At 37.2% G+C, this 22162-nt stretch overlaps 1 long non-coding RNA gene across 5 annotated transcripts in view; it reads right to left on the bottom strand.

Annotated features, from left to right (window-relative positions):
* LOC102133425 (uncharacterized) overlaps window positions 1-22162 on the bottom strand; it is a 150568-nt gene that overhangs the window by 104089 nt on the left and 24317 nt on the right. Inside the window, exon 3 of one of the 5 annotated variants that reach the window (XR_006698642.2) lies at window positions 1749-3930. The exons of the other annotated variants lie outside the window; for them this stretch is intronic. This is a non-coding gene — a long non-coding RNA (uncharacterized lncRNA). Of the gene's footprint in view, window positions 1-1748; window positions 3931-22162 lie in introns of those variants that run through there. 5 annotated transcript variants of the gene reach the window in all.

The following is a 22162-nucleotide window of genomic DNA, read 5'->3' as shown; positions in this document are numbered from 1 at the left end:
TATAGGACATTCTACCCCAAAACAGTAGAATACACCTTCTTTTCAAATGCCCATGAAACATACACTAAGAAACCATAATATAGGTCATAATACAAGCCTTAATAAATTCAAAAGAGATAAAATCCTACAGAGGGTGTTCTGTAACCACAACAGAATCAAACTAGAAATTAACAACAGAAAGAAAGAAAAATCTCCAAACATTGGGAAACTAAAGAACACTTTTGTTTTTGTTTTTTAAACAAAGAATAGCTCTGTCTCCCAGATTGGAGTACAGTGGCAGGATCACAGCTCACTGCAGCCTCAAACTTCCTAGCTTAAGAGATCCTCCCACCTCAGCCTCCTGAGTAGCTAAGACTACAGGTGCATGTCACTATGCCCAGCTAATTTTCTTTTATTTTTAATTTTGTGTTTTGAGGTGGAGTTTCACTCTTGTTGTCCAGAGTGCAATGGCGCAATCTTGGCTCACCACAACCTCTGCCTCCCGGGTTCAAGAGATTCTCCTGCCTCAGCCTCCCAAGTAGCTGGGATTACAGGCATGCGCCACCACGCCCAGCTAATTTCGTATTTTTAGTAGAGATGAGGTTTCTCTGTGTTGGTCTCAAACTCCCGACCTCTGGTGATCTGCCCACCTTGGCCTCCCAGAGTGCTGGGATTACAGGTGTAAGTCACTGCACCCGGCCTCTTTTTATTTTATTGTTTTATAGAGACAGGGTTTTGCTATGCTGCCCAGGCTAGTCTTGAACTCTTCTGGGTTCAAACATTCCTTCCACCTCAGCCTCCAAAAGTGTTGAGATTACAGGCATGAGTTACCAAAGCCTGGCCAGAACATATTGATATATAATTCACAGATGATAAAGAAAGATGCAAAAGAAATAAAAAAACACATTTAACTGAAGGAAAGTAAAAATATAACATATTCGAACTAGTGGGAAACAGCTAAGGCAGTGCTGAGAGGAAAATTTATACTACTAAATCTTATACCAGAAAAGAATAAAAGTCTCTTCAGTTATCTAATTACCCGCTTCAAGAAACAGGAAAAAGAATAAAATAAACCTAAAACAAGCATAAGAAAGAAACAATAAAGATAAAAGAAATCAATGCAATCTCAGAGAAGCAATAAATGAATTCAGTGAAACAAAAAAACTTATTTTTAACAGATTAATACAATTGATAACCCTCTAGCAAGGCTGACAACGAAACATATAGAGAAGACACAAATTAACAATATCAGGAATGAAACAGCAGAAATCATTGTAGACCCTGAAGACACTTGGAGGATAACAAAAGAATGCTATGAACAACTCTACCTACATAAATTTAACAACTTAGAAGAAATGTTCTAATTCTTTAAAAAAAAAAAACTACTATAACTCAAGGTATAGGAAATAATTTGAATTGCCCTATAACTAGTATGAAATCTAAATTCATAATTTTAAATTTCTTCTCTCAAAAAGAAAGGTCCAGATTCTAATAGTTTCACTAGAGAATTTTACTGAATATTTAAGAATGAACCCACATCCTACACAATCTCTTCCAGAAAATAGAAGAGAGAACACTACCCAACCCATCACTATGAAGCCAGAAATACCTTTATACTAAACCAAAGACAGTACCATAAAGGAATAGTACACACCAATCCCCCTCATGGATATAGAGGCAAAAAAATAGCTGAAAGAATGTAGCAACATACAAAGGGAATTACATACCATAAATAAGTGGGATTTATTCCAGGTGTTCAAGAGAGGTTTATTAGTCAAAAATCGATCATGAAGCAGAATGCCTAGAGGCGCGTCAGAGCCCAGAGGAGTTAATGATTTTACCAGAAGCCCTGAAATTTTAGGACAAACCCAGATGGTCCAAGCATCTAATCACTAACAAATTTTCAACTTGTAAAATGAAGGGGTTAAACTGGGTTATCATTAGGTTCCCTGCCAACATGCATTTTGGGTTATCTGTGTGATTGTCATTAGAGATTTCACAAATATGCATCTTCTCCACCCTCTTCCCAGTAGATGACAGGGCTGAACCTTTTCTCCCCTTTTAAAAGTGGATGTGGCCTGTAACTTGCTGTAGCCATTGATATGTGAATGGACAAGGAATATTTTACTGTAGATTACAAGCTTTCAGAACCAATTCATGACTTGCCCCATTTCCTTTTACACACTGTGGCAACTGTGAAAACATGCACTGAGTTGAAGCTTTCGTCAGCGTGAACCTTGAATAACTATGAATGGCAGAGGATCCCTGCCATCCCATCTTGGAAAACTAGTATGAGTTAGAAATTAACTTAGTTATCTTTAGCCACTGATGTTTTTAGGATTATTTGTTACTTTAGTAAAACAGTTCATTCTGACTGATACCTTACAATCCACCTTCTGAAGCTTAAAATATTTAGTGCTGACTGAGAGGGATTTGGGATAATATATGATGATAATTATGATTTTGAGAGGGTAAATATTTTATTTATTAAAAACTTAAATAGGTTTTTAATGTGTGGCAACTATAAAAATGTATTTATGACTTCACTTGGTGACTGGGATTTATAGATTTCAGTGTGTTCCTAAATTTTCTGACTCTGAGGCTGAGAACTGACAATATTACCTTCTTTTGGAAATATGTCTCTAAAATGACAGCAGACAAAGCTGTAGTGAGAGCTAATTTTGCAACTCAGTGGTCAGTGAATTAGACTTCAAGGAGAGACTTCAAGGAGGAGAAGGTTCACAGAAATATAATAAAGTCAATTTCCCCCTTTGGGATTATCTTATTAGGTTTAGCATTCTATACTTGAGATTTGTTATAGCCAATGCTTATGGCAATGAATTAGATTATATTCAATGGGATAATATGCAAAAAAATTACATGAAGAATTAAAATATCAAGATTATTTAGCACAGCATTTCGCTAATGGAAATACATGACTAATAAAAATAATTATCACATAACAGAGAGATCTATCTAAGGCTCTTTAAGCCCAGAGATACAACATATCCACCAAGAGATGGAAATAATCTAAGAGAAAAAAAAGAGACACTATTTCTAAACAGTTACTAAACAGTTTCTGAAATTGTAGGAATCTAACTGGGAAGAAACTTGAACTTTTTGTAAATGAAGAATCAAAGCCTCTCTAAGCATATCTCCTGGCTACTGTCATCCTGGCTTGACTTGAATCAAAATCACAAGTGTTCTGTGTCTAGGCAAGTCTTTGATCAAAGCTCTACCTAGTATTCTTGTCATTTCTGGTATGATTTCTTATATTTTTGCCTCTGGTTCATGCGTCATAAAGCAGGACATTGAAACGCTAATAAGTCTTTGGCTGAACTTCAGAATCACAGCAGTGACAGCAGCAAACATACCCTGCCTTTGTTCTCTTTCTTGTGCTGAAGATACTAAAATATTCTTATCTGCCAGAGCCAAATCAGAATTCTAACTTGCCTGATAGCTGGAACTGCATCTTTCTTTTTTATTATTCTTAACAGTGTGTACTTGTATTGAAGAATTACATGATAAAATAGATGGAAAAACACTCTTTGGTATTCTGAGAAAGATTTAGGAGTGAAAGTAATAGTCACTGAGGATGTAAAGTTTGAAGTAATAGTGGACAAGATAGGAAACATGAACACGATTAGGAGATATTGGCAAGATCTTGAAGGTTGAAGTGCAAATACAGTTTCTTGCGCAAGGACAGCTGGATGTAGAGTCTCAATCCTTTAGTGGAACGCTGAGATAACCACTTTCGGGTTGTTGTTCAATCATTAATATCTTGGCGAAAACCCAAATGGAATGTCTGCAGAAAAGTCTGGTGAAGGCTATTTCCAACATTTGTTACAGATGTCCACACATGTCTTGATTTTGGTATGTAGTTCTTCTGTCCATACAAACCACGTGTTGAAAACATGTTGGGTCTTGATGCTCATCCAGACCCTCTATGTGCTAGGATTTAGGATAGAAAAATCAGCAAGGCATGGCTCTTACTTATAGCTTACTACTAAGAAACAAAACAGTTTACCATTAAAAGCAAATTATTTATAGTTTGCCATTAAAAGCAAATTCCTTCTCTCTTTTGATAGCTTAGCAGAGTTCAGCATGCAAGAGATTTCTCAACAAAAGAAGAGGCTATCAGACACTGTTCACCCTTCCTGAAAAAGCCACTTCTCAAACTAGGCATTGTCTACTAGTAATAGTCAAACAAGTGTTCCCTGCTTTCAACCCTATAAATTTGAAGAGTATCAAAGGGATGGAGGTGTTGTATACTGGCAGGCTGGCCACCACAGGCTATGAAGACTAAGATGTGGGATGGTGAGAGCCCATGGATGTGCTGTATTCGTTTTCAGCTCCTACGGTCTTCCCCAGTAAATCCCGTGTTCTAGCATTACTATGTGCTAGTGGTGTCTGACAGTAATCCCTATGTAAACTCAGGAGGGACACAGAGAAGTAAACAACCAACGCAGGGGGTGTTAAGGTAAAGAAAAAGCAATATTCTCCTTTTATTGCACAATGAGAACAAAACACTGATTTCATCTGCAATCTATGAGATGAGTTCATGGAAGGTATGGTCATTAGGCTGAGCCCTGAAGGACAAGTAGAACTGGATAGAGGCAGAGAGAAGACATTGGGGTTGACAACAGGGGTGTGAGAAGGGTGCTGTGTGCTTGGTTGGTACTATGGTCTGAATGTGTCCCCCTAATATAACCTATGTTAAAACTTAATCTCCAATGTCATAATATTAACAGATGGGATCTTTAGGAGGTGATTAAGTCATGAGGGTGGAGCCCAAGTGAATGGGATTAGTGACCTCATAAAAGAGGTACAAAGGAACTATTTATCCCTTCTATCTCTTTTGCCATGTGAGAAGACCTAGAGAGCACCATCTGTGAGGAATGGGTCTTCACCAGACATCAAATCTGCCGGTGCTTTTATCTTGGACTTCCCAACCCCTCTGGAACAGTTAAAAATAAATTTCTATCTTTTGTAAATTACCCAGTCTAGGGCATTTTATTATAGCTGCACAAACAGACTAATACAGGTAGTGAGAAACCCGGTGGAGCTGGGATGTACATGTTTTTAGTAGACTGGCTCTTTGCAGAGAGCAAAGGGCACAGGAAATAAAACCTGCATTGGTTTTTCCCACAGTCCTCCTGGGAACACTCGTGTCAACAGCACAGTTATCAATAGGGAATCCAGAACAGCTGAAATGCATCTGAGATCTCTTGGAATATTTTTTCACTTCATAATGGTTTTCCACCTCTCCTTTAAAGCATTGCTTCCTTTAAAGGGGGCAGCCTTGAGCTTCTAAATATTGCAAGCACTCTGTTAAACATATATTTACCTCAATGGACACACTTTAACCATTTTCATAATTTTGTTTAGTAATCAATGATATTAGATCCCACTTCTCTTATAACCATTGGCTTTGTAAAGCTTAGGGTTTGAATTTGTTGATAAAGTATGTCTACAGTCATTAGCATCAAGGGAGAAAGATTAGTTTCCTTTAGAATTTCTAAGAAAACACCTGTGTTCAGACACTACATAAAATACATCATTTCTCTAGGACATTGCATACTACAAAATTGTAAAGTAAGTCTTATTGATGTCACTGTTAGCAGTATAAATACAGGAAAAAATGTGAAAAGTTATCCAATTACTTCATCGTAGCTTTTTCTCAAAAATGCACATATGGTTAACATGTTAGAATTTTAAATTTCAAGAAGAATTCTAGAAGTCAGGTGTTAACAGCTGTAGGTCTGAAAATAAAAATCTTAAAGACTGAGGTCAGGTCAATAATATAAATTTTATAGGAGAACACAATTTGAAATATTTTAATTTCTGCAGATAGAGCATGACTTGGTTAGAAAAAGTAGGGGCAGGCTTATCACATTAAATTAAAAATGGGTGTAATGTTCTTTGCCACACTCATTTCAACGGCTTTAATTTTTTAAATACACAGCTGACTTTGACCTTCCCAAATATCCATTCTCAGAAATTGGGGTAACTAGTTTTTCCAAATGGGCACTGGTAGGGCAAGGGGTAAGCATTATAATTTTTACCACAAATTTCTGTAAACAACTTTCAACCTAGAATTCTACATACAGCTTTAACATGACGATGAAACAAAGACATTTTAGGGCTGGGTGCGGTGGCTTACAGCTGTCATCACAGCACTTTGGGAGGCCAAGGCAGGTGGATCACGAGGTCAGAAGATCAAGATCATCCTGGCTAAAACGGATGAAACCCCGTCTCTACTAAAAATACAAAAATTAGTCAGGCGTGGTGGCGGGCACCTGTAGTCCCAGCTACTCGGGAGTCTGAGGCAGGAGAATGACGTGAGCCCGGGAGGCGGAGCTTGCAGTGAGCCGAGATCGCGCCACTGCACTCCAGCCTGGGCGACACAGCAAGACTCCGTCTCGAAAAAATTTTTTAAAAATAAAATTATATACAGCGAAAGCAAAAAAAGCAACGCATTGCCAGCAACCTGTATCAAAGAAGTTGAAGAAATTTCTTCAGTTTGAAGGATAATAACACTATGGAAATTTGCATCTATATGAAGGAAGGTAGAATCATAGAAATAGTAGTTACATAAGTAAATGTATCAGAATTTGAAACATTTATTTCAAAGCTCAATAATCTATTCTTAAACTTTTTAAGTTTTAGAGGTTTCTTTGATTCATAGAAACCTTTTGGAATCCGCAGAGGTTCACAAAGAGCTTTTGTTTATATAAGTTATAGCTGCTAGTACATTTAACATATTAGGAATGAAAACAGAGAAATATATATTAAGGATAACAAGAATTTCATATATGTTTTAAAAATCTTTGAACATAAATATAACTGTCTTTTTAAAAAAATACTAGCAAAAAGAGTGACACTATATCTTTGCAAATTTCTTTAATGTCTGACTTACAGGAGGACAGTTAGAGTCTCCTGTTTTTGCATTCAATCTGTTATAATACCATATGTTATGTAGCCTCTGAAAAATGCAAATATATGGTCTGATAGCTTGAAAGTAAAAATGTAAATAAGGTATTCTGAAATAGTTTCAACCTCATAAACAACGGAAAAGAGTTTTAGAGGTTTTAGGGATTTCAAGTATCATAATATAAAAAAAAAATTTAGATAAAAATAAAGAAACAACAACAATAATAATATACTTTGGAGTTTAAAGCATATGTAGAAGGACAAAAAGCACATAGAATGGGAAGGAAGAAATTGAAGTACAATTTTGCAAGGTCATTACACTCTGCCAAAGCATTATAATACAATTTAAAAGTTAACCACCATAAGTCAAAATTGTATATTAAAACTCTAAGACAGTCATACTAAAAAGAGTAAAAAATGAAGAGAGTTATAGCTAATAAACCAAGAGGGAAGATAAAAATGAAATAACCAAAAGTTAATTACTTGATCCCCAAAAAGTTAAAAAAAAAAAGTGAAAAAATAACAATAAACGGGGTACACAGAAAATAAATGGCAAGAAGAAAGGTTAAACCCCAAAACAGTAGAAATTGCGTTAAATAAAAATTATGTTAAAAGTCCAGTTTAAAATATACACAGTACATCAGAATTTTTGTAAAAAGCAAGGTATTAAAACAATATTCTGAGTATAAGAGATAAGTGTTATACAAAAACATGGCAAAAGTATACCAAAAAAAGATGTATATACCATTGTAAATACTAACTATAACAAATTCCAAAAGATATACTGAAATTAAATAACATTTTCAAGACAACTATAAAAGATATTTAAGTAATGATAAAAGTTAATAAATCAAGAAGATTAAATGCTATATATTTGTATATGTATATCTATTGCAGAGCTTTCACATACATGAAGAATAAACTATGTCAAATAAAAGTAAAAAGATACAAGTCTACAACGGTAGTGGTAGATTTTAACAGTTTATCTCCTGTCAGATTGAAAACATTTGAATAATCCAGTAACACTATCAACTAAAGTGACCTAATTTACTTTTATGAAACACTTTTACCCCAAAAGAACAGAATATGCATTTAAGGGCAAGAGTGACTATAACATCGTTTTCAATAAATTTGAAAGATTGAAATTACATAGTATATGCTCTGTGACCAAACAACACCTAAATTAGGATTCACCAAAACTATCTGAAAATTTTCCCAAATATCTGCTAATTGAACAACAGAATTCCAAATTTCACATGAGTCAAAAAATAAATCACAAGGAACATTAGAAATGTTTAAATAAATGAAAAATAAATTAATACATATTAACCGTATGCAATGCAGCTGGAACAGAATTTAGAAGAAAATAATATCTTTATCTCCTAATATGAATAAAAATAAAAGATTTAAATCACTGACCTAAGTTTATATCTTAAGAATCTAAAAGAAGAACAAGTAAAATGTGAAATAAGTAGAAGGAAGAAAATTATAAATATGAGAGCAGAAAAAAATAGAAAACAAGCAATAAAGAACAATAAATAAGTCCTGATTGGCATGTAGGCAGCTTGCAGGTCATTACCCCATTCCAACAAGTAAAAACCTAAACAAATGGAAAAATCACCAACTCTTCTTAGATCTGTCTTAGAAGTAAGGTAACAGGGCAAGTGCTGCCCCTAATATTGTAGAGGCAGAAAGATGAATACAGAGAATCAAAACTTTCCAGATCAGAAGCTCATTAGCAGAAATCTCCTAAGGAGCTGGTACTGGCTTAGAAATACCCAAACTATAATTAACAAATTGCTGGAGATTTAGAATGGGCAATGCTGAGACGTGGAAACAGTCATAGGGGCCTCCCACATTTTTATGAGTTTTATCTCCAAGACCTCTGCCATGGTTCTCACCATGAAAATCAGAGAAAAATCCCCTCCTGCTTCAGGCAGGGCAAAAAGCAAAGGAACCATTGTGCCATGATGCAGGGCATTCTTTTCCATTTAACAAAGCCAGCCTTCAAAAGAAACTATTGTAGGCACAGCCTCATCTATTGTAGTTTTATCAGAGACTGACTGGCCTGGAGAAAGGTAAATACCAAACTCTACCTCCTTGTAGCCATCCTGTACCCTCTAAGGAAGAAAAATAAATAAATAAATAAAACTCTGAACAGCACTGTTGAAGTTCATAGCCAAGGGGCATAGGCTCACTAAAAGACTGGGAACTAATGATGAAACTGTAAAAAGATTTCCCCATATTTTACCATTATATTATTCAAAACCTATTTGCCACAGTTCCATTTACAGAGTCTATTATGTCTGCTTTTACATGAAACACTACAAGGCATACTGAAAGAGAGGGGGAAAAAACACTGTTTGAAGAGGCAGAACAAGCATCAGAACCAGAACCAGAACCAGATACAAAATGAATAGTGGAATTGTCAGATGATGAATTTAAAGCAACTGTGATTAATATTCTGAGGTCTTCTAATGGGTAAAGCAGACAGCAAAACAGAAGGGCAATGTAAGCAAGGAGATGAAAATACTAAGAAAGAACCATAAAGAAAGGCTAGAGATGAGAAACACTATAACAGAAATAAAGAATACCTTTCATGTGCCCACTGGTAGACTGGATACAGCTAAGAAAATCATCTCTTAGCTTTATGATATGATAATAAAGCCTACAAAACTGAAAATCAAAGAGAAAAAAAAAAGACTGAATAAAATGGGCCAAAATAAAATTCCAGAAAGAGAAGAAAGAAAGGAATGGAAGAAATAGTTGATACATTAATGCCTAAGAATTTCCTCCAAATTAATGTCTGAGACCAAGCCACAATCCAGGAAGCTCAAAAAACACCAAGCACGATAAATAAATAAAAAAACTCTACATCTAAGTACATCATATTCAAACTGAAAACATTAGTGTCTTAGTCTGTTCTCACGTTGCTAATAAAGACATACCTGAGACTGGATAATTTATAAAGGAAAGAGGTTTAACTGACTCACAGTTCAGCATGACTTGGGAGGCATCAGGAAACATAATCACAGCAAAAGGGGAAGCAAACACATCCTTTTTCACATGGCAGCAGGAAGGAGAAGTGCTGAGCAAAAGGGGGAAGGCCCCTTAAAAAACCATCAGATCTTGTGAGAACTCATCATCAGGAGAACAGCATGAGGGTAACTGTCCCCATGATTCAATTACCTCCCACTGGGCCCCTCCCATGACACGTGGAAATTATGGGAACTACAATTCAAAATGAGATTTGGGTGGGGACACAGCCAAATCATATCAATTAGATAGAGAAACAAAATTGAAAGACACTAGAAGGAAAAAAATCACCTTATATATAGAGAAGCAAAAGTAAAAATTGCATTTGATTTCTCAGAAACCATGCAAACAGTATGACGGTGTAGTAAAATATTTAAAATGTTGAAAAAAAACTCATCAAGCTACAATTTTGTGCCTTGAGCAATTATCCTTCAAAAACAAAGGAGTCAAAATTTTTATCTTTTTATATCATGTATTCCTTAACAACATATCATAGCTTTATTTTTTAATGTTTTGACTTTTAGCCTCCATACTAAAGGCATGAATGATTTACACACCACCACTACAGCACAAAAGTATTCTAAACTTAACTATATATTTAACTCTACCAGTGAGTTTCATATTTTGTTATGTTCTTAAGATATCCTTTTGTTTTCACTTGAACAACTCTCTTAAACTTTTTAGGTAAAGCAGGTCTAATGGTGATGAATTCCCTCAGCTTTTGCTTTTTAGGGAAAGACAATGTTGCTCCCTCATTTCTGAATAAAAACTTGGCTGAGTATAGCATTCTTGGCTATCAGGTTTTTTTTGTGTTTCCTTTCAGTACTTTGAATATATCCTTAAATTCTCCTCTGGCCTGCAAGGTTTGCTGAGAAATCCACTGATAATCTCATAGGAATTCACTTATATGTGACATGTTTTTGTTTCTTCTTGCTGTTATTAATTTAATAACATTCTCTTTGCCTTTGACTTTTTACAACTTGATTATAATGTGATTAAATCTGTTTGGGAAACTTTGAGCTTTACGAATGTGAATTTTATATCTCTCTCAAGACTTGCAAAGTTTTTAACAATTGTTTTATTAGATAAGTTTTCTGTTTCTTTATCTGTCTCTTCTCCTAGAACTCCCATACTATAAATAAGTGTTCATTTAATGGTGTCCTGTAAGTCCATTAGGCTTTCTTCACTCTTTTTCATTTGTTTTGTTTTTTTTATTTTACCCTATGACTGAATGATTTCAAAGGACCTGTTTTCAAGTTTACAGATTCTTCTGCTTGAGCTAGGCTACTGTCGAAGCTTTCTGTTGAATTTTTATTTAATTTTTTATATAATTAATTCTTTTTTGTTATTAATTCATTTCTTTAGCTTCAGGATTTCTGTTTTATGGTACCTATCTCTTTGTTAAATTTCTCATTAACATCATGAATTGATTTTCTGATGTCATTGAATTGTACATCTGCATTCTCTTGTATCTCACTGACTTTCCTTAAGCATATTATTTTGAATTCCTTTTCAGACAATTTATAAGTTTCTGTTTCAGGGGGTTGGTTACTAAGAGAATTCTATTTCATTGGTGGTGTCATATTTTCTTTTTTAAAAAACGCATTTTTTTAAATATATACTTATTTATTTATTTACTTATTTTTGTAGAAATGGGGCCTTGCTATGTTGCCCAGCCTGATCTCAAACTCCTGGCATCAACTGATCTTCTCACGTTGGCCTCCCAAAGTGTTGAGATCACAGGCATGCACCACCATGCCCTAGTCAGTTTTCTTGACATTTTGTATTGTTTTCTCTCTCTGGTGATATCTACATACATGAAAGATGGATCCCCAATAAATACACTAACAGTATGCCTCAAGGAACTAGAAAAAGAAGAATAACTAAACATAAGTTGGCAGAAAAGAGGAAATAATAAAGATCAGAACAGAAATAAATTAGTGAGTAGAAAAAACAATAGGAATATTATTTTTTGAAAATATAAATAAAACTGATAAATTCTCAGCTAGACTAAGACAAAGAGAAAAAATACTCAGATAAATAAGATAGAAATGGAAACATTGCAACAGATGCCTCAAAAATAAAAAGGATTATAAGGGACTGTTATGAACAATTCTATGCCAACAAGTTAAATAACATTGAGAAAATTAATAAAACCCTATAAAAATACCACTTACCAAAAAAATCAGGAAGAAATAGGAAGCCTGAAATGATAAATAATAAACAAAGAGACTAAAGAAATAATCAAAAACTTCCCTAGATCAGATGGCTTCATGCTAAATTCTACGAAATATTCAAAGAATAATTAATACCAATACTCCTACTTCCAAAAAATAGAGCTACAGGAAATACTTTCAAAAGCACTTTATAATGCCAACATCACTCGGATACCTAAGCCAAAAACATCCCAGGCAAAGAAAACTATAGTCCAATATATCTGATGAACATTGACGCAAAATTTCTCAATGAAATGTTAGTAAACCAAACTCAACAACACATCAAAAGATTATACAGCATGACCAAGTGGGATTTGTCTCTGGGATGAAAGGCTGATTTAACATATGGAAATCAATAAATATGATACATCACATTAACAAAATGAATAATAAAAACTACATGCTCATCTCAATTGATGCAGAGAAAGCATTTGACAAAGTTCAACATCCTTTCTTGATAAAAACATTTTATTTCTATCTTCAAACTATCGTACATAATTTTTATCAGTAATTTACTATAATTGCTGTTACAAATTTTCAAACAACCTTGTTCCCAAATTTTTGCAAACTTCTACTACAAATGTTCTTTCTATGTGAATTTTAATTTTTTGTTTAATTTTAAAATTATTATATATTTATCATGTTATTCTCTGTTTAAAATCTCCTCCAAGGCCGGGCGCGGTGGCTCAAGCCTGTAATCCCAGCACTTTGGGAGGCCGAGACGGGCGGATCACGAGGTCAGGAGATCGAGACCATCCTGGCTAACACGGTGAAACCCCGTCTCTACTAAAAAAAATACAAAAAACTAGCCGGGCGAGGTGGCGGGCGCCTGTAGTCCCAGCTACTCGGGAGGCTGAGGCAGGAGAATGGCGTAAACCCGGGAGGCGGAGCTTGCAGTGAGCCGAGATCACGCCACTGCACTCCAGCCTGGGTGACAGAGCCAGACTCCGTCTCAAAAAAAAAATAATAATAAATAAATAAATAAATAAATAAAATCTCCTCCAGACATAGGATACATCCCAAATGTTATATATAAGACACATGGCCTTTTATGACATGGCCTTATTTTATACATATTATTTTGTTTTTGTCCTTTTTTGCCCTGTCTTTCCTATGCAAGTCACAGAATGCTATTAGCCAGCTTCAAAACTTTTAAAAGTGTTGAAGTCATATAGACTATGTTATTTAATATTAAATTAAATTAGAAATAAGACTGATATCTAAAAAAATCCCAAATATTTGGAAATATTTTGAAATTAACAATACAGTTTAAAATAATCTACGGATTAAGAAAGAACAAAGGACATTGGAATATTTTGGATGAAATGAAAATGAAAACATGTCAGCATTTGTTGGATACAGCTAAAGCAATGCTTGCAAGAATCTTTATAGTACTAGAGCTTACATAAGAAATGGAGGCCAGACAAGGTAGCTCATGCATATAATCCCAGGACTTTGGGAGGCCAAAGTGGGCAGATCACTTGAGGTCAGGGGTTCAAGACCAGCCTGACTAACATGGCAAAATCCCATCTCTACGAAAAATACAAAAATTAGCCGGGCATGGTGGTGTGCACCTGTAGTCCCAGCTACTCGGGAGGCTGAGGGTAGAATCTCTTGAACCTGGGAGGCAGAAGCTGTAGTGAGCCGAGATTGCGCCACTGCACTCCAGCCTGGGCAACAGAGTGAGACACTGTCTCAAAGAAAAGAAATGCAAAAGATATGAAATTAATTATCTACTACAAAAACCTAGAAGGAAAAAGTAAATTAACCAAAAATAATGTAGAAAGTAAAATAAAATCGAAATAAACATGATTAATCAATATAAAATAAACAAATAAAAATCAAGGAAACCAAAGCTAATTCTTTGAAACAATTAATGAAATTAATAAGCCTTTAGTTAGAATGATTAAGGAAACAGGAGAAGACACAAATTACTAACATCAAGGATGAGAGACAGGACATCCTTACACATGCTACAAATATTAAAATAATAATAAGGGAATATTGTGTCAATGGAATTTTATGTCAATACATTCGACAATTTAGATGAAATGGAGAAATGTCTCAATACATTTCTGTATTAAGGTGACACAAGCAAAAATAGAAAATCTCAACAGTCTCTTATTTCCTAAAGGATACAGATTTCTGCCCTGTCGGATCCACCACTCTCCTCCCACTTTCTCCAGTTAACCCTGCTGCCGCAGCTCAATTCACTAATCTCAGTTCTGAAAAAATAAAGAATCATGTTCCCCAATGTAGCTATAGCAAAAAGCTACCAACCTGTCGTCATCCTTCTGAAAGTCCACACAAGAAGTTCAGACTTTTTAAAATAAAATGAAGACCTTTAGTTATCAGATAGGAATTGAAAGTAGTGATGCTGTATTATTTCCTAGATAAGCTCCCAAATCACCAAAAAATAAATAAATAAGGAACACCTGGTGTTTGTTTCTCATTATTTCTTTCACCCACACATAGGAATGTGTGTGTGTGTGTGTGTGTGTGTATATATATATATATATATAGGGATATATATACACACACACACAGGGATATATACACACACATATATACATATATATACGTATATATACACACATACATATATATTTAATGTTTATCTACCAGCATCTTTGCATCTTTTTCTCTATTTTTCTTCCTTAATAGATCCTGATTTTATTGGACATAATGCTCCCCAGGCATCCTGAGTAATTTATCAGAAGCTGATTCCATTTTCTTTCCTTCCCTCCTTCCTAGGTCCGTTTGCTCAGTTGGTATGCTCCAGACACCAATATGCTTCGAAATTTTATTTAAATATTAACTCAATACAATTCCTAATTTCAGGTATGGCCCCCAGTCATCTGAACAAATCAGATTTAGCTCATCCGTGTGGTTTATAACTGGCTGCAGAGTGGAGATGATAGTTTAGGCCAACGGGATATAAAGAGATTCGCCACTGGCTGCAGATGAAATTTCTCCTCATTCTCCTAAGAGAGTGTCCAGGAACAGTCATCTTCATGCCCAGGTATGAATGAGGAATCCCCTGCATCTTAGCAGCCCCCATCCTCAGGAAAGCAGCCCTGGGAAGACCTAGATTGTAGACCAGAAAGCCTAGAGGGGAGGCAGAAAATCTGGGTCCTTCACTAGTCCACTGAGCAATGAGACCCGTCAGCAAGGCCAGCAACACCTTGGGCCTCCAGGGCCTGAACCCTGGGCTTTCTTACTACTCAACACAGTTAGGGGTGGCTTCACACAACTGAAAATACCACAAATATTTCACAGAAGAGAGAATCAGGTTGTTTATAATTCAGTAACAATGTACGTTCATAAAGAGAAGCACCCACTGAACTAAGTCCAGGAAGTTTATGTAAATAGGGGACCTGCTCACGAGACCAGTTCACCTTTTAATTATAGACAAATTTGTTATTTCTCCTTTCTGTGATTTAGCCTTTCTTTGGTTTTAACACTCAAAATGGTAAGAAAAACTACTTCATGGAACTCAATGAATATGTAAACGACTGGCAATACCCACACGAAGTCCATTATAATTACATTTATCATGCTCCTAGCTAAGTCTGATTCATTATGAGGAAGTCAGTTTTCAGATGGTTTTAAATTAACACTAGAATAAAATATTAGTCCCTGGTTCCTTCCTGTGCAGCACTATTAACAGTCAGCCAGTCGCAGTGATTTAAATAGTACTCCATTAGGAAGTTAAGCCAGAGGAATGCCCCTTCAGAAGTCAAAGAAAATGAAATAACTTGACACGTGCATAGCCCTCTTTTACACTGCATACCAGCTAAGTTCCTAGATGAATATGTTTACATTATAACATCACAATATGTTGATTCCTGTCTGGTCAGAGTTCCAAGGAACTTATTCTGCAATCTTCCTTCCCAGAGTCACTGGTGAAAACTCTGCATCTATGGAAGGGATGCTGGGTTATAAAGTTATTTCTGTGGGCCTGTTTGAAGAAATTAACTCAAGCATAGCAAACGAAATGCTCTCTCTTAGGACTTTATATCCTGAGCAAGTGACTTCAGATGATGGAACCAGATGGTGACTGTATTATTCCTAGAGGAAATGACGATGTTGTGCTGACCAAAATCTTCCCATGGCATGACCTTTGGTCTGCTCACCACTGTCCAGCCTACCTTGATGCCTGTTCAGTTCTCAAGCACGGACTTTCAGTTTTTCCTTCAAGCACATGAGAGGGTTCCAGTAAATCCCATTTTGTATTAAGATGGCCAGAATCAAATTCCTCTGTTAGTAACCAGAACATGATTTCCACTGACATTCAGGCTTCTCCCTTTCCTCACATTCTCAGAAAATAATTATCATCTTGCTGGCATTCCAGTACTTTCTTCTGTACTGTAATGGGAGCAAAGAGGAAGTAAGAGAAGTTTTACTGGTGTGTCCAAGGAGCATTGCGGCAAGTAAAGTTGATCCTGGTACATCCAACTGGGTAAGACAATTGTTTTGATCCCTGCCATTTCCACTATGCACCTGGTCTTGTGACATCTCACTTGAACAGTGCCCTAGGATGTTGTAGTGAGATTTGAACCCTATGGCTTTGAAGCCAGTCAGTCCTATTTTTAATTTCAACCTTTATCCTTGATAGTTTTACATTCTTGACATCTCTAATTCTCATTTCTTAAAAATGTATATGTTACTGAGCTTGCTTATTGAAAAAATGAGAGATGCTGGAGGTAGCAATTGGGACATCTGTGTGCACCATAAATGGTACATATTGTCATCATCACCAGAGTGCTCCTTCTTCTAATCTCTCCCACTCTGAGCTTGCTACACACTAATGCCAGAGGAACTGAAGTCATATTACTTTTCTGCAGAACAGTACAATGGCAGAAGCTCATATTTTGAAGCTGACAGATCTGCTTTAAAATTTGGAACTGACAACTTCCAGCAGAGTGAAAATTCAAGCATCAATGGAGTTCAAAAGATTGTTTATTACCAATTAGCATACACTTAATATATTTCAGCTTCAACCACTTTTCTGCAAAAGGGATATAAACTTACCCTTCTCAAGAGTTGAAAGAGTGAAATTAGACAATATTCTTAACACCCAGCACCATGATTGACTCATAGTAAATGTGCAATTTCCATTCATTTTCTCCTTCTCTTCTTTTTCTTTTTTCTCCTTCTAATTCTTAAAAAAATAAAATAAAATCCACTCAGTCCTCAAATTCCTGCTCAACTTGCATCTTAGTCAGTTCATGCTGTTATCACAAAGTGCCCAAGACTGTGTGGCTTATAAACAACAGAAATTTATTTCTCAAAAATCTAGAGGCTGGAAGCCCAAGATCAGCATGCCAGCAGGGTCAGATTCTGATAAGAGCTCTCTTCTTGGCTGCCGACTGCTGATTTTTTATTGCTGTCTCACGTGGTGGAAAGAGTGAGCTGGCTCTCTGAGGTCTCTTTTATAGGGACACAAATACCATTCATGAGGGCTCCACTTTTTACATGGTTTGGATGTCTGTCCCCTGCAAATCTCATGTTGAAATGTGGTTCCCAATGTTGGACATGGGGCCTGGTGGGAGGTGAATAGATCATTGGGGTGGATGTCTCATGAATGGTTTAGCACCATCCCCTTGGTGACAAGTGAGTTCTCACTCAGTTCACGTGAGATCTGGTTGTTTAAAAGTCCCCTTCACTCTCTCTTGCTCCCTCTGTCCTCCCCCGGGCCATGTGATACACCAGCTCCTCTTTTGCCTTCTACCATGACTGTAAGCTCTCTGAGGCCCCCACCTGAAGCAGATGCCAGCACCATGCTTCCTGTACAGCCTGCAGAACTATGAGCCAACTAAATCTCTTTTCTTTATAAATGACCCAGCCTCAGGTATTTCTTTATTGTGATGCAAGAACTGAGTAATACAACTTTCATGGCTTCATCACCTCACAAAGGTTCCATCTTCTAAAATTATCACCGTGAGGGTTAGAATTTAACATATGAATTTGGGGGAGACACAAATGTTCAACCATAACTGCTTGGCTCCAGTTTAGCCTTCCACCTCACTTTGAAATTCCCTAGTAATGAGTCCGCCTGTCTCTCTGTAGCCATTTCTGTGCATCTTCCAATCTCTGTGCATTATGCCCCCCATCCTTGCCTCTGTCCTTGCTTCTCTCCCTCCCTAGAAGGCTTTGCCCCACCCTCAGCACCCAAGGATCTTGGCAGCCCAATTTGCAGCCTACGTCTTCACAAAGTCATCTCCCTGCTGCAGCCTCCATGAGGTCTGCCTTCACTGCCGAGCTCACTTTGTCTGTACGGCTCTTCCTCAAAGACTGTCTTGCCCTTACCTGCTGTCCCACAGTGAGGGCCAGCAATTCACTTTCAGGTGTCTGTTTTCTCACTGGCTGGACACTAGGCTTCTTGCAGGAGGGAAGGAGGCACAGTATCACACCCTCTCACACAGTGGCCACAGCAGCTTAGGGGCCCCTCTCTACCCACTGATGTTTTCACTCCTCATCTGTGCTCCGGTGGGAGACTGGATAAATTAATTCATCTTCTCTCTGATAGTTGGACAGAATGATCAATATTAAAGATGACATAAGGCCGGGCACGGTGGCTCACGCCTGTAATCCCAGCACTTTGGGAGGCCGAGGCAGGCAGATCACGAGGTCAGGAGATCGAGACCATCCTGGATAACACCATCTCTACTACAAATACAAAAAATTAGCTGAGTGTGGTGGTGGGTGCCTGTAGTCCCAGCTGCTCAGGAGGCTAAGGCAGGAGAATGGCGTGGATCCGGGAGGTGGAGCTTGCAGTGAGCCAAGATGGTACTACTGCACTCCAGCGTGGGTGACAGAGCAAGACTCTGTCTCAAAAAAAAATAAAATTAAATTAAAAAATTAAAAAATGACATAATTGAAAAAGACAAATTTTATAAATTTAGATATGTAATTTATGAATAAAAAAATGAACTTCTCAGATGAATATTATTAATCCTCATTCTTTTTATTATTTTCAGAACATAAATTATTGTACAAATGAACCAAAGAAAATGAATATTTTGGGCATCTTCTGGCTTTTCTAAATTTCAACAGATTTTTGAGGAACAGGTAGTGTTCTAAGTTCCTAAGTGGTGATTTCTGAGATTTGGACATTTTTATGGACTATTCATCACCTCGTGATTAGAGAGGTTGCAAGAGTTGTTGCTAGAACACGGTGAATCTCAGCTCTGCAACTTGCCAGGCATGGGATCCCGGCAAGGTAGGATCTCATCCCACCAGCCGTCTGGGAAGGAACCAGTTAGCACAATCTGGGATGCAAGATGAAAGTGGTGTGAGGGTGCTTACCCTTCCAATTCCAAACTCCAGGCTTGGGGCCAAGACTCTTGTTTAGGTGAGGGAGACTGGAAAAGGGGGTTTCTCTTTAGGCCTGTTAAGGCCCTCATGGTTTTATTCTCTAAAGCCACTTCTAGGCACTTGATTAATCTGAACCAGCTGAGTGATGTCCAGCATCTGCAGTTCAGGCCAACTTGATGAGTAGTGGTTCATTGGAGAGGAAGGTTTTGATAAAATAATCTCTCAACAATAATCATCCGTAAGGACATTACCCCACATTGACACTATGCCAGTATGGAAGAGCACTCCCATCAGAATGATGATAAATTATCAAGTTAACTTGCTACATCCTTTGGATGCTGACAAAAGATACACAACTCCTAGGTCAGAAACAAAGGACTTTATGACTCACAGTATTGGCAACAGCAGGATCACTACCACAGTCCCACTAGCACCTAAAGCCACAAATCCCACTGGGTGATGCAGAAGTCCAAGTGGAGCTGCATGGGCAATGGGGTGCACAATAGGAGAAAAACTTTGAGCTTATGAAACCTGCTACTTCTATGTAAGCTGAAACAAACCGCATCCTGTGTCACAGAAAGAACACTTTCAGCAAGGAAGTGTAGTAGTACATTCTTGGCTGCATATTTTCTTTCTTCGGTATTGCAAGTTGCATAAACAATCCTGAGAGGTGGTACAGGTGAAAGAATAGTCAAGACATTGAGATTTTGGACCACTCAGCAACATATGTAGGAGTGAGAGAGGCTCATGGTGAGCTACCTCCCAACACTGTCCACCAGGAAAATGCTACCTCCCCCACCATATGCCAAAACTTACCCATGGCCAAATCATTTTGTGGCCAAAACAAGGACAAGACTTTATTGCAGAAATTCTTTTTTTATTATTGGAGACAAAAGAAATGGTCATTTGATGAATTTAAAACTTCAGGAAATGAAAAGCAAAATGGCCCCATTTAAAGATATTCACTGCAACTTTTGTCACAGTATAACTAAATTTATTCCAAATTTTGCAAAAGAATTATTGGAAAATTTATTGTTTAGTTACAATTATTATTCATATAGCATGAATTTATTAGAAGACAAGTCTGAAAAAAAATAATATAATGACTTGTAAGAAACAAATTGAGAAGTCCTGGTTTAGTAAAATGTAATCACAGCCTGGACTGTCATGAGATACTGTGCCTCAAAACAGTTTATATATCAAAATTGACAAGCAATTGTTTTATCCACATATTGCTGTTATCAAATATTTATAATTGAATTATTGATGCCTTTCAGTTGCCTGTATTGAGGAACACATCTCATAACTAATGAAAAATTTAAAAACACAATTAGAAACTATGACATAAATGCTTTAACAGATTTTTTTAATACTGTAGTTTTATAGAGGTGATATTTATAGCTTAAAATAAATTCTGAATGTAATACAGTCAGATGTGTGACTTTGAAAATTGCATATGTAAATGTTAATTTAAAGTGTATTAGTTATAGGAAGAGCACATACTGATATGTTAATAGCTACATAGCTGTGAAACAGTAAACATGAAATTCCTTCCCAGAGGTCTTGCAGAAATCTTGCTGACTCTGTCTGAGAGCACAGAACAGTACCCTTTTTATTTTAATAAAAAGGAGGCAGTAATACTATATGACACGAGTACATAGAACATATCAGATATTGTTCTAAGGATTTTATAAATGTGGTAGATAGAATAATAGACCCCAAAGATACCTACATCCTACTCCCTGAAACCTGTCAATAGGTAATCATACATGACAAAAGAGACTTTGCAGATGTGATAAAGATAAGGATCTTAATGTAGATTATCCTGAATTATCAGGTAAGCCCAATGTAATTATACAGGTCCTTCCTTATAAGAAGAAGTCAGATTGGACATCAGCAAGATGGGAAAATCAGACTTTCCAATGCTCTTTCTCCCACAGAAAAATCAATTTGAACAACTGTCCATGCACAAAAATATTTTCAAAGAGCTAATGAAACCAGGTGAGAGATTATAGTACCTAAGTGTAGCTGTGAATAACAAAAGACTCACTGATGAGGGTAGTAAGGACAGTTGTATATTACCTGCATCACCCTTCCCCAAGCCCCAGGCAGCACAGGCGGAAGAGAGTTATTAATGCCATCTTCGAAGGAGTGGGAAGTGAGCATTAGGCTTTGCCTCAACCTTAACACCAGGCCTGCCCCAGTAAAACCCAGCACTGGCCAGGTCCCCATGACCCAAGATGCCTGGCCTCAGACTGAGCCTTGAGGCTAGACCCAGTGTCAGGCCAGATCCTACAGCCCAGGCTCCTGGCCTTGCCAGTGGGCTCACTCTCTGGACCCACCCCTCTGCCAGGCTGGCATCCATGGAACCATCCTCCAGAAAGGACACTGTGGATACAGACTCCAGGCCTACCCAAAACTAGGTGAGCCCCTTTGGCCTCAGGATCCAGGCCTACCCCAGATCCAGAGCCAGGTCAGTTTATAGAGCTCCAGGCTTTGGTTGCACCCCAGTGCCAGATCAGTAGCCCTGAAACAGGCACTAGGCCTGCTTAATGGCAGGTGGGTCCTAGTAAACCCACACTCCAGCAGACTGAGGGTCCAGGCCCATCCCACTTGACCTCAGTACTGGGCTGATGCCCATGAACCCAGGCTCCAGGACCAACCTTGTGGACCCAGGT

The sequence above is a fragment of the Macaca fascicularis genome, chromosome 6 (genome assembly GCF_037993035.2).
Source record: "Macaca fascicularis isolate 582-1 chromosome 6, T2T-MFA8v1.1".
Classification (NCBI taxonomy): Eukaryota; Metazoa; Chordata; class Mammalia; order Primates; family Cercopithecidae; genus Macaca; species Macaca fascicularis.
The sequence above is the reverse complement of the archived record's forward strand: the minus strand, read 5'-3'. Positions and strand labels throughout refer to the sequence as shown.